This window comes from Montipora foliosa, chromosome 3, assembly GCF_036669935.1.
Source record: "Montipora foliosa isolate CH-2021 chromosome 3, ASM3666993v2, whole genome shotgun sequence".
In the NCBI taxonomy this organism is placed as follows: domain Eukaryota; kingdom Metazoa; phylum Cnidaria; class Anthozoa; order Scleractinia; family Acroporidae; genus Montipora; species Montipora foliosa.
The window spans coordinates 30,106,654-30,117,808 of record NC_090871.1 but is presented as its reverse complement, the minus strand read 5'-3'; the positions used below and the strand labels follow the sequence as shown (position 1 = coordinate 30,117,808).

At 38.7% G+C, this 11,155-nt stretch overlaps 1 pseudogene; it reads right to left on the bottom strand.

Annotated features, from left to right (window-relative positions):
• Positions 1-2,017: 2,017 nt before the first annotated feature.
• On the bottom strand, positions 2,018-4,371 carry LOC137995564 (uncharacterized; annotated as a pseudogene).
• Positions 4,372-11,155: the final 6,784 nt, after the last annotated feature.

Genomic DNA, 11,155 nt, shown 5'->3' with positions numbered 1-11,155 from the left:
TCGAAAAAGGCCCATCAAAGCCTGCATAAGTGATCACCCCGGTAATTTGCGAGAGCCGATTCTCATATGAAAGCGACCAAAATTATAAGCAATAGAGGGTGGTCGCTAATGAGAGCTTTCAGCGAAAGTCTGTGGGATTTTAAATCATTATTGATGGTAGAAAAGATTACGTTCGGGAATGCACCTATTAAAAGCTGGAAACTTCTTTCTTCGTTTACCGGAATGGTCGCTTATTTGTTGACTTAATTTGTTGAATGGTAAACGACTTTATTTTTTCTTTGCGTGATACTAGCGTGACTTGAACAGGTTCATTCACGTCGTGTTTACACGTAAGGTTGAGAGAAGAGTACAGTTGTTGATTCCATTCATTCATTAAAATGCGAAACGCTAAGCGACACATTTTCAAGATGACGATATTTTGATTACGTTCTTAAATTTTCGTTTCAGTACATACAAACTCCAACCGAAATTAGGTTGTCAGATTAGCGAATTTTCGTCCTGTGTTCGAACTTTCGTGTGGCGCAGTGAAATTTCTTCGAAATTTCGGCCGAAAAATTACACTTCTTCTCCCGAAATTTCAAGAGAACAATAACCGAATTTCGATGAAATTCGTTTGCATTCTTTTTGCACAGTACTGTACGTGTACAGTGTATATGCATTGTTTCTTCACGTTTTCTGAAAGTTGAACATGCGTCAACCTGTGTATTAACTTACCACCATTGAAAACACAGAATACTAAAACTCTTACCTATAATTTTGGCTATGTAATAGTTTGAAAATCCCACTTTGTCATATGTTTGATCTTTCTCTGGTATTTTTAATCCAGTATTTTTCATTCCTGTCCGTTTTTCAATAGAAGTTTGCATACAACAGCAGACGAACGCCTGGACAGTTTGTTCGTTTGTAGCATAGTAGCCAGGCATTTTATCAGGAGATGGAGTGCTGGAAATGAGTATTCCAGGTGTTCTTGCAGATTAGCCACACCCCCGATTTGATTAAAAATTTTTGAGCAAAAAGGTGCAGCTTATATGCTGGTGTTTTACGGTATGTGGGAAGGGGAAATTGGATGAAACTCATTATTTACATCATTCATGATCATAGTATAATTTTTTTCCTCAGATATTTCACATGCTGTGAATCAATAACAACGGCAATGAATTGTCCATCACTACCAAAAGAACTAGAGGTTTCCTCAATACAAGTGTAAATAGTAATGTTCAGGTTCCCTATTGTTTATTGCTCAATAATGCTAGGTTTTCAAAATGTATTCATAGTATATTTTCCCTTAAGGACGTTCGCGCGGAAAGTTTTCAACATTGATTTTTTTCTGAAACTTTTACCACTGTAAGATGATGAGTTAGTTATGTCAGAAATGTAAAAACAATGGGGGGTCACCGACTTCGTTTTGGAGAGAACATGCCCGGAAAACACCCAAAATGTGACTGTGAATGTGAATGTGAAATCGGGCTTCGTTAGCGAATAAGGCCAGTGTCTGTAAAACCCAAATATATTGCAATCAAATCTTTGAAGTGAAATCTTCTCTGCCAAATACTATTTAAGTGGACTTATTAAGTGAATTTAGTCAGCTGGTGAGGTTCCTTAAAGATCAAGTTCACATTTAGCGACCACAGTTTCACGCGCCTTGCAGCCGCAAGATGGCAGGATTTGATGTCCCGTGAGCAGAAATCTTGAAATTTTTTTAACTTCCCACATTGATTTTTTGTTCATTTTTGGACAACATGGAGAGAAATGTAAATAAAATCCGTTTCTGGAAAGAAAAATAGGGGTCACCAAACGTCCAAGACCGTTAAATCCAGGCAAAGCTATAGCAATGGCCTTTTGCCCTATCATTTCTCATTTTATTACTTAGCGGGCGCATTTGCGTGCGCAGTAAGGATGCGCAGAAACAATTGGCGCGAACGTCCTTAAAGCAGATGAATATAATTACTATTTTTCTAAAAATTGCTATAACATTAATATATGCCACTAGTAGTAATACATCAGTACATTTCATTGTTTACAATTCCTTATGTTGTACAACAGACAACTCAGTCTTCCATGGGTATTGGATTTTCCTGAAGATCACTGTTTTCTGATTTACAGCTTTGTGACGGGCAGGTAAACTAAATCGACTCTGCCACTTACGCAATTCTGCAGTGGGAGGTGGTGGCTTGGCTGCAATGGTTGGGGCCAACAGTCGAGTATCACTTGCATTCAGAGAGATATTCCTTGTCACAATATCTACATCATTTAATCTGGCATGTAAAATTTTAGCAATGAGGAGGGGAATATATTCATATCCCTTGTCTGCTTTGATGATCTTTATGTCCCATTGCTTTGTACGCTGATTGTATTTTCGGCTGAACATCTGTTCTCCTGTCTTTTTGTTTGTGGCAGCGGGGAGGTGAAGGTGGTAGTTCCAGTCTATTGCTGCCAGATATTTTCTGACTCTGTAGACCCTATAACTGTAAAATATTCCAGTTTGAGAGAGAGAGAATATTTTCACAACTTGAAAAAAATGCTACTTAACAGAAATTCAAAGGCACAATTGAACAATGCAGTTCACGAAAAAATCGGCCAATGATGATGGTGATCATTAACATCCTCATCACCAGTTCAGTCAGCAAGTTGTTACTAACCTGAAAGATATCCTCTTCGATGCATACAGCATACTATTGGCACATTCGATACTACCTGTGTGCCTGTTGAGATAAAGAGCCATTAGAATATTTAAACAATAGAGGGGAAAATAAAATTATTATTGCTCAGTTTCCCAGGAAATCACACCTAAGCTCAGTAGCTTAAAGGTTGTCAGCACAACCAAGCTTTTTAATAAAAAATGACAGTAGCTCTTGACCCTGGGATATGAAGAAAACCCTTAAGAAGGCAGGCTCAGGGGGTAACATTTTTATGCACTGGCATTTTACCGTTGCAGGTATGCTCCAAATATTATTGTACAATGCTTTAGGGACAACCCTGACAGGGGCACCAGCCTGTGAGGCAACTGAGATTTTGTACACGAGACAGACAGTTGTCTTATCTGAATCTGACATAAAACTTGAAGCTCTCCAGTAGCTCTGCATTTAAGAGAACTTTCTGCAGCTCAGCAAAATCTTGGTCACGCCTGTCAAACCAAGGTAGGTCAGGGTCATGGCTTCCCTCGTCATGGTCACACTTCTCACTTAGGCCCCTCTCGTGCTTGTTACAAACATGATGGAGCAGACCAATCCATTTGTCCTTTTCAAGAAAGAAGAGAAAGTGTGTATTGGTATCCACTCACAGTAATGAAGACCATAAATAATTAATGTGAAATCCTCTATCCATTAGCTTTATAATTATAATGCCAGAAGATTTCTTCATATTTATAAGCCCTATTTTATAATAATTATTAACTCCTTACCCCTCATAACCACATCTTCTAGTGGTTAGAAATAAACTGCTGTCTGAAATTTTAACAACAGCAAAACAAAAATAACTGGTGGTTCACCAAACTTAGCCCCTCCAGAAATGCCCTAATGGCTATAACGGGATAATATTAGAGAAAATATAGTATGGAACATACATGGTATATACCTTCATTGCTTTTAAAGCTTCTTCGTCAGAAGTTGTGGCACTGACCTTGCAAACACTGCTGCAGTACCAAAAATGTCGGATGATATGATCAGTCCAAGCCTTGAATTTTTCCATTCCTTTTCCTTGCCCAATCTAGCAGACAGAAAAAGACACTTTATTCATTGACCTTCAAGATACAGCTATTCCCTATAAACGACATGAAAACAGTCTCACCACTGCTTTTCGTTCTTATATAATGGTAGCAGGGACAGTATATCTCATGGGGAAGTGATCAACTATAAATTCAAAATGTATGGATCTAGGTTTATATAGTCAAATTTACCTTTGACAAACACTTCCGGATGCTTTTAGACTTGTGCCAAATATCAAGGCTGTGGAACACATTCTGGAACTCTGTTGCTAAGGAATAAATGTAACAAAAATAGCAGATTCAGTCCCCAACTTAAAACAGTAAAAGCTTGCAACAAAGACAAGTGTTGTACTGCAGGGCAGTCTATTGCCATGGCTAAATGTAGTTTATCACAGAAGAACAAATAACACATGTAATCAGGCCCAAGGCAAGCTGATGCCATTATGGCCAATGCTTTTTAAATTCTTTCTTATACTTTATTGATACTTACAGATTAGTTTCTTTATTGATGCGGATGCATCTGTTACACTCTCAACAACTTTTAATACTCGAGAAAGCCGCTCCAGTGCATTCCTCAAGCCCTCCTTTTCCATGTTAACTGATGACAAACCCATGTGACATTTGTCACGCACTTCAATTTCAAGAATGTAACTTGTTGTGACCTCCATCAAGAAATAGCAGATTTTTACTGGGTTGCTGTATGGCAATCCCAGTTGGAAAATGGGTAGAATTTCTCCGTTTTATTTCTTTTATTTTTTTCCGTGTCGGTAAAAGTCTTGCCTGTCACTCTCCCGGTAAGTGGTGTCTTTGTGCATAGAGCCTTCTGCACGTATTTTCTTAGGATCGAGAGGGTAGTGGAAATGCGTACATTTGTCTGGTGGACGCAGTAGAATCATTAACTTAACCTGTAATGGCGTCGAAAGTCATGTAACGCGAATGGCGTTTTAGTGGATCTTTGAACAAAATATACCCTTATGAAGCTCAAAAATGGCAAATCAATTGGATACTGAACAAGACAGGCGACAACATCGACAACAATCTGTCGCCCGTTGAGCCGTTTTTTACCAAGTGTGCTGTTATGTAGAACATTGAAGATTCGCAGGGCAGCGATAATAGTGAATTCGAAGACTAGACAAGGTGGACTGAATGGAATTTCAAGCGTTAAAATCGCTGAAAAGGTAAGATTATTGTCGAAGCGATGCCGCAATTGCGTGTCTTCACCACATGTTCCTTTGATCTCACATTATTGTGTTTTCCGTCAAAATATTCGCTTGTTTTCGCTTTCGCTCGAACATGTCTACCTTTATTACATGTCCAGTGAATAGTTTTATCCTCTGGGATGAATTTTCCGTCGAAAAATCGGTTATTTGGGCGGTCAGTGTAAAACGCAGACTGCAGACTGCAGACCGGGGGTAAAATGCAGACTGAGGGTAAAATAAATATTAGTAATAAAAAAATGAGTCATAAGGATAAAGTAAAGATTGTTTGAAAGACAATCCTGTTTTACATCTGTCAACAACTCACATTATTATGACTGCAGGTCGCTGCACCTTTTGGGGATGCGATCGTACACGTTGAAATCATCTGTGCTTTGTTTTTGCGCTTCCAGATGCATTGCAATGTTCCAAATTATTTGTCACACCGGTACATCGAGGGAAATCGATCGAAAAAACCAACAATTATTACTTCGAATAGCTGAATAATCTCGGTTGTCTTTTTTCGGTGCAACGAAATGCACAAAGAATTTCATGTATTCCGAGCAATTAGGACGCGGGGATTTCATTGGTTAAGCTATGCGTGATAACCCCTAGGGAGAGGTTATAATTGAACATTACATCTTCCAAATGCAAAACAAACGAGCTTGTGAACTAAAGGATAAACATAACGTACACGAAAGCGATTGAAAGGATCCTAATAAGAAATTTTTACACCTCAGTCATACTGGCTTAAGCCGACTGAATTGAAACGTTAAATGGTTGCAAAATCCACGTTATCTCTGTCTTTGTTAATTGGTACTGTAGCCATGCGTGTCAAAATAAATTGAGTTATTGGGTAATTACTCGATTACTTTGTTCAGTGCAGCAAAATGGACAGTTGAATTACGGGGTGGTGACTTCTTTGCCTAAAAGCAACTCACTTAACGAAACTGTCGTTTTTCCAACAACAACAAGGATTCAAACAGCTTCAATTCTTACAGAGTTCGATAAAAATCCGGATTTAAAACATGCGGTGGGGCAACCAAAGCGATGGGAGCTGTGTTGGGGTTTCAGTGTGAAAGTACAAACGGCTACTAACACTCTTATAACTCTTTTTTCATTATTATTTTATTAACCCGCAGTCTGCAGTCTGCGTTTTACACTGACCGGTTGTTTGGGTGGTTTTTGGCAACAGAGGTTAATTATTTTGTAATGTGATCGCTTCCGTTGCCGTTAGCAATGGGTCGCAAATTTGACACTTTTATCGCATTATCACATTATGCATTGAACCACGTTATCTATTATTCCTAAAAATCTAAAAATATTCGTGCCTTATCAGTTTTCGGTCGAATTTATGTCCAAGAAAGCAGATAAATTGTAGAAAATATTAGTTTGCATCCAAAATTTCGTAATCAACGCTAAAATGACCAAATTTTGCCTAGAAAACATATTTTACTGTTATTTTTCTTAAATTTTTTCGTTCAACTTTCGCTTTTATAAAATGTTTCAGTTGTCTGTAAATAAGTTATATGCTGTTGGAAAGCTTATTTTCTTAGCTTTAAAATGATGTATTTTTTCCCCCTAACTTTAAATATTTTTTGAGAAAAAAAAAACATTTTTTGGCGATGGCTGATTTACCGCGGTTTTCTCGTGGTTGGGAAAGTAGGAAAAAGAGTTAAACCAGTAGCCAGGTTTGTAACCTCAGAAAAGGATCTGTTTTGTCGTACGAACGTGTGAGGACCTGTGAGCCAAAGGGCCTCTGCTGGTATGACTTCTTACTAACCGAGCGCGAGGGCCGTACTGCCAGGGAAATATTGGCCCGAGGTCCGTACAAAAATGACCCAGGGCCAATATACCCCAGTACGGCACGAGCTAGCTCGGTTAGTAAGTAGTTTATTATATGGTTTTTAATTACCTTTTGCTTTGTTTTTGCAAGCCCGTGGGCCAGTCACAGTTTGCCTGGAATGCTGCACCTACCACAGGTAACCCAGTGTACCCTCACGGAGGGTCTAGTTTGCACTAAATCCTGGTGAGTGACACTGCCCATCTCCTGCAACAACTATATCCTTACCTGCAAATTCTAGAATTAATTCATTTCTCATCCACGACCACCACTCCTCAACTGCTGGAAATATGTACAACCCTTGCATTCTGAAGAAAGGTGCCTTTGATGGAAATGCAAGTCCAAGAAATTGTGCCATTCTGCTGATCTTGGCATAATTGTTTCCAGACAACACAGCCGCAGCTGCTGACTGTAAGTTGTTGACATACATCCCATTAGTTTCATGGGATGAACAAAATCGGAATTTATGGCCAGCCTGGCAAAAGGTATTAACAACCACTGTTGACCCTACTAAGTGATGTTTAACCTGGGGCACTTCTTTACACCCAGGAGACCGACAGGAGTCCACAAACAACCCTAAAAGTAAATCCAAAGAACAAATAAATTTTTCCCCTTTGCTAACTCCAGCTCCTTTTGGTAGGAGTACTGCTCATCTCCTCTGCTTAGCTTCTGATGAGAGCCATACTCCAGTCCTTCAACAGCTGATTCTCGACCAATGGCTTGTTCATCAACCCCATCATCTTCCTCACAATCAGCAATCTCGCTGTCAACGCCACCATCATCGGCCTCACCACCAGCACCACCACCCCCAATGCCTTCAACACCAGGCACCTCAGAACCAGGATTTCCCTCATCATCTGAAAGCTCTTCAATGGTCACATTTAATCTGTAAAAAAAGGTATTCCATTAACCCTTTCACTCCAAGAGTGAATAATGGAGTGCTATTCAGTGTTTCCACCTTTTTGGTCTTAGATAAAATCCTATAGCATTACCATTCATGTGAAACCTCTTTAGCAGTATTTTCACCTGATGCTATTTGTTATCAGCATTTGCAAAATTAAATATTTTGAAAATTTTGTCACATTTTTACTTTGGCTAATATTTCTGGAAGTGAAAAGGTTAAATACCTTTTCCAAAGCACTCAACAAAAAAAAACATGATACAAAACCAATTGAAACACAGTGCTAAACTAACAGTGAAGTCAGCCAATCCTATTTATCTCTTGTTTTTACACTAGTCATCAATAAAAGTTATCACTGTTTTCAGAAAAAGTGAACGCTTCTACAAGGTTTAAATGAGCATAAGAATGATTGGCAGTCATTGCCACAAAAAACTATCCTCACATGATATGTGCTAAAGCAAGGTCATAAGAAATTTACTGTAGATGCAACAAAGAAAAATTTTCTTTCATTTAATAATTATTATTATTATATGGCTCTGTGTCACGAGGACTGGGAACTACAAAATTCACGAATTTGATTGGCTAAAATCGATATTGACCGCGGTCTAGATTTTCCCATCTAGACCGGCATCTAGACGGATAATGTTTTGCAGTGAAAAGATGCAAACTAAAACGCAAAAATATTGAGTATTTTCTTCTATCAATATTTATTTATGGAAGTGCCAAACAGTATGATGACAAAAGAGAGGATGACGAGCAAACTTTGACAGAATTAAGTTCAGCTCATCGCCACTCATCGCTGTTCACAAGCAAAATGTCAGTTAGTACAAACCAGTTACATTGAATGAATTAAATTGTTCTTGTTTGGCCATATAATAAACATCTTATTAGTCGAGCTAGGTCGGTCTGTATGGGAGAATCTTGACCTCGGTCGCTGGTACAGACCTCACTGTGTTTGGTCTGTACTGGCGACCTTGGTCAAGATTCTCCCATACAGACCTCCCGCTCGGTTAATAAGAACTAATTATTGATTTCCAAGTGGGTGACAAGGCAGCCATGCATGCTAGTTATAAAAAAATAATTATTTAATTCCCAGAAGAGGGAAAGCAATAAATCAACATGCCTGCTGTGATGTCAGCCATAAACAAGTGATCATCATTGCTTAAAATTAATTATACTAACTAAATAGTGTTACCCCTATTCTGAATCAGTGTCACTGTCATACATACATACATACATTCTTTATTTGATAAGTAGGTTGTGTGAAAGGCAGCCAAAGGGCTGATGTGGACCTACTATACTAAATATTAAGAATTACATATATATAAAAATTGCAATAATAACTTAGAACTACTGTATACAAATAAAATGGTATTCACTAAGACTAACATATAAATCTAAAAGTAAATGAAATGGTCCTTTTTGTTGGCGACTACTGTTGCCTCTTTCTCAAATGAAAAATTGTCAATAGTCTTAACATGTTTACGTAAAATTTGTTTAAAAGAATAAAAACTTTCAGGTACTTTAACTAATCTATTTACAAAATTCCAAATAACAGGACCTCTGTATCGTAGGGAGTTCCTGCCGGTCTCTGATCTAAATCTAATGACATTAAATTGGTTAGGAACACGAGAAGATCTAGAAGAAACTCTTTTAGAAAACAGTTCACATATCGATTGGGTCGTTGTTCCAAAATATACTTTGTGCAAGAGAAACAGTACAGATTTTTTATAGAAGTAAGAGATGGGCAGCCAGTCGGATTTCATGAGACATGTGTCATCTGCCATCGTTGAGTCGAGGTTATTCACAATACGAGCTGCTCTTGCATGAATATGGTTTAGAGAGTTCAGTGCGGAAGGAGAACAATTTCCCCATACCGAAATTCCATACGTTACACTGGGGATAATTGTTTTAAAGTATATTTCCTCAAGAACCTTCTTCGGAAGGATTCTCATTCTCTTCAACGCTCCAACCTTCTGCGTAAAAGATTTCTTCACTGAGTCAATGTGCACAGACCATGTCAGCTTATTGTCAATTTTAACTCCAAGGCAAGTGGTGTAATTAACCAGGTCGATATGGCCAGTGTTAAAGTGGAGGGGAGGTATAGGCCCAACAAAAGAGGTTTTACTTAGTATCATTGCTTCAGTTTTAATTGGGTGGATGGTTAGCTGATTCTTAATGCTCCACAGGAGAACTTGCTCCAATGTTTTATTTAGTGACAACATAACCTGGTCAACATTTGGTCCAATACAGTAGACTGTAGTGTCATCTGCATACATGTATAGATCTCCCGAGTCGATGTGGTCAGGGAGATCATTAACATATATGGTGTAGAGCCGGGGGCCAAGAAGCGAGCCTTGAGGGACTCCATATCGTACATAGTCAGTGACAGACCTGCAATTATTAACTTCAGCAAATTGACATCTATCAGTAAGATAGCTCATTAGCCATTCATGAAGAGATCCTGATATTCCAATGGCGTGTAATTTATGCGATAAAATGTAATGGGGGACAGTGTCAAAAGCTTTCTGGAAATCTATAAAGACTGCTCCAACTGTCAGACCATTGTCAATTGCTGTCTTCCATCCTTCAGTCATAGAGGTAAGCATTCCTTCAGTCGATAGTCCCTTGCTAAACCCCCACTGTTTACAGCTTTTTATGCCACAGCTGTTCAGATGGGTATCAATTATGTTGCAGATCTGGCTTTCGAGCAGCTTGCTGGGGATACTTAAAAGTGATATTGGCCTATAATTTGAAACATCTGCTGGGTTTCCTTTTTTAAAGATTGCATTAACTTTTGCAATCTTCCATGTGTTAGGGAAGCTGGACTGAGTCATGCTGCTCTTGAAAACAGTTACAATGCCCTCTAAGGCGGATGTTCCTGCAATAGCTAAGCTACGAGAAGAGATGCCATCAGGACCAGATGCTTTGTTAATTTTAATTGTCTTGATATCAGTTTTGAGTTTGTTGATGTTGACCTCCAAGACCTGCACAGTGGGGGTAACTCTGTACATGAATTGATGGGGTTCATCAGCTTCGGGGAATTTTTCAGCTAGTTCCTTGCCAATATTTATGAAGTAAGAGTTAATCAGTTCAGCTTTCTCGTAGTCATTTGTGATTTCCTTATTGTTAGCATCTCTGAGGGGGCCAATATGTTTATTCTTAGGTTTTCCAGTGGCCTCGTTCACAGTTTTCCAGAAAGATTTTGAGTCCTTGGTCTCTGTAAATTTCTTTTTCCAATATTGAGCTTCAGCACGTCGTAGCATCTTAGATACTTTGTTCCTAGAGGATTTGTAATCAACCCAGAGTTTATTAGTAGCGGGTGTGCCATCACAGGCTTTCAAAAGTTTATGTCTCTTATTCATCTCTTTCCGGATCTCACTGTTCATCCAAGGCAGTGAATTTTTTCTAACCTTGGCTTTACGTAAGGGAATGTGACTGCTTGCAATAACATTATACATGCAATTCCAAGCCCAAGTGATGTCATCCAGGTCCTCAAAGGTGGAACAGAC